We start from the raw sequence: 2,736 nt of genomic DNA, 5'->3' as shown, positions 1-2,736 counted from the left end.
TTATTTTTTGACATCTCTTAATGCGCTTTTTAATGTAGAATGAGATATTTTTTGGCAAGAGACAATATTAAAAGCTAATAAAATATTTGTTTAGACCGAATTTGACTAATTTGTTATGAAAAAAATGATAATCGAAATTAAAAATTATGAATAGGTATTTGATGTAGATGTTGAAATTTAAAAATATATTTTATACCCTTAATTTTTAGATAAATATGTTTATGGTGGAGAATATAAAATCGAAATAAACAAAGACAATATAATTGTAGAGATTGGAAGAGCAGAGGCTCTGAGTAGTTGGGCAAAAATGACCAATGAGGAGAAGTTAGATTTTTTAATAAGCAGACCTAGCTCTCATATTTTAGATTGGCATTGTAGGACTTTTAAAGATAAAAGGAAAGCCGCTTTAACGTTTGAAATTTGGAAAAATGAAGTGGAACAAGAATTTGAGAATAAAACATTGCTTTTTGACATTTACAATATGAAGCAGAAGGAAGAACAAAAAGTTCTTGATTTTATCAAAGATGTAGTTTCTAAATGTAATGAAAATGGAATTTCCAATTTTAACAGAAGAAAAATTATTAGATCAGGAGTAGATAAAAAGTTAAAAATGATTAAAATTTTTCTTGCAACCCAATATGAGATCACCAAAGAATTTTACAAAATATTAAATGAGATGGAGATTTAAGCATTATTGAATATCAAGTTGGCTGGTTTAAGACTTACTAAACAGAGGAACTAAATACATGCTTTAGATGCAGAAGGCCGGGACATTTAGCTAAGGATTGTAGGGTAAATCGAAATAATAAACAGGCTAATGATGATCGAAAGAATATTAATGAGATTGAAAAGGATAGTCAGGAAGTAGATCAAAGCTATATTACGAATAAAAATAATTTTATTTATGTTGGGACTAAAATAGTGCCCGTGGTTTTTGATTCGGGTGCGGCCTACAACTTTATCTCTCTTTAAGCTGTCTATGATTTAAAATTGAAACTTAATAAGAATATGAATGTTTTGAAATTTTTCACATGCCTTAAAGAAGAATTTTTAGTTGAAAATATGTTATTGTGGAATACAAATATGGTGATAGAATATTTAAAAGCAGAATGTATGTTTTACCTAAAGTTAAAAAATTTTAAATATTAATAGAAAAAGATGATATTTGTAAAGTCTTTCGACAACCGAACAATAGAATTTGTGGGATCAATACAAAACCAGGAGAGAAGGTAATAGAACACGTTTATAGTTTACCAAAGAAATTGGAGGAAGGAATACAAAGCTCTATAAATGAGTTATTAAAAAACGAGTTTAAAGGAAATCTAATTCGACATAGCTAAATAACCTTAAGCCAGTGATCAAACCGGATGGATCCATAAGAGTTACTACGAATTTAATAGCGCTCAACAGATTGGTAGATCTAGATAATTATTCCCGCCATAATCTTGAAAGACTTATATACAGTCTTAGAGACATGAAATATTTTTTCAAAATTTAGATTAAAATATGGATTTTTTCAAATTAAATTGGCTGAAAAAGACAAACACAAAACCGCTTTCAGATTTAATCATTTAATATACAAATGGAACGTAATGCCCACGGGTTTAAAAATGCAACAGCCGGTTTTCAAAGGTTTATGGGCAACGTCCTTGAAGAAGAAATAGGGAAAAATTGCTTTGTCTATGTTGATGACATTCTTATTTTTGGTAGAAATGAAGAAATACATGATACAAGCTATACAAAGGTTTTTAACAAGCTACAAAAATATGAGCTACGAATTAACGAGTCAAAGACTATACATAAAAAAGAGAACATAGATTTTTTAGGACATGTTATTGAATATAACAAGATAAAGCCGAAATTTTCGGCCGAACAAGGAATTGAAAATATAGAAAGACCAAATAATAGAAAATCTTGTGAGGAATTTTTAGGATTGATTAATTACTATCGTAAATTTATTCCACAATGTTCAATCATTGCCGGGCCATTGTATAATTTACTTAAAAAGGATGTTGTATTTAAGTGGGAAGAGGAAGAAGAAAAAGCTTTTAAGAAATTAAAAAGTATATTGAGATCACGCGTGGTTCTATCCCAACCCGATTACAAAAAACCTTATATTTTAGAAACAGATGCATGCCAGTCAAGAATAGGAGCTATCCTCTCACAAGATCATGGAAGTGGTCCAGTAACAATTGCTTTCGCTTCAAGAAGATTGTTATTTGCTGAGATAAACTATGGAATCAGCGAAAAGGAATGTTTAGCGATGTTATGAGGGATAAAACATTTCAAATATTTCCTCTATGGAAATGAATTTACTGCAGTCACTGACCATATGGCCCTAAAAGCACTAAATCGGGGAGAGATAAAATCCTTGCGTATCCAACGATGGTTAGACAAACTTAGTGAATATAATTATTGTGTTGTATATAGAAAAGGAACATACATTCCACATGTGATTGCTTATCCAGATCACCAAGACAAGAAATATTAGAGATTAAAAATCTAGAATTAGAAATGACTGAGGAAGACAAAAGAAAAATTAATCGTGATAAACTTCTAGAACTTGTCCATAGAGGTTATAAAGCAGTTCAAAATGAATTTAAAAAGAAATACGATTTGAAATATATGGAAAAATTGACTAAAAACTAGCTAAAGAGGTGTATTCGGTGTAAAATGTATAATTTTAAAAGAGGGAAAAGAATTTTTTTGTAAAGTCACATGCAATTGGAGAGAAAG

The sequence above is a fragment of the Vairimorpha necatrix genome, chromosome 1, assembly GCF_036630325.1.
Source record: "Vairimorpha necatrix chromosome 1, complete sequence".
NCBI classification, from domain to species: Eukaryota; Fungi; Microsporidia; family Nosematidae; genus Vairimorpha; species Vairimorpha necatrix.
This window is presented reverse-complemented; position numbering follows the sequence as displayed.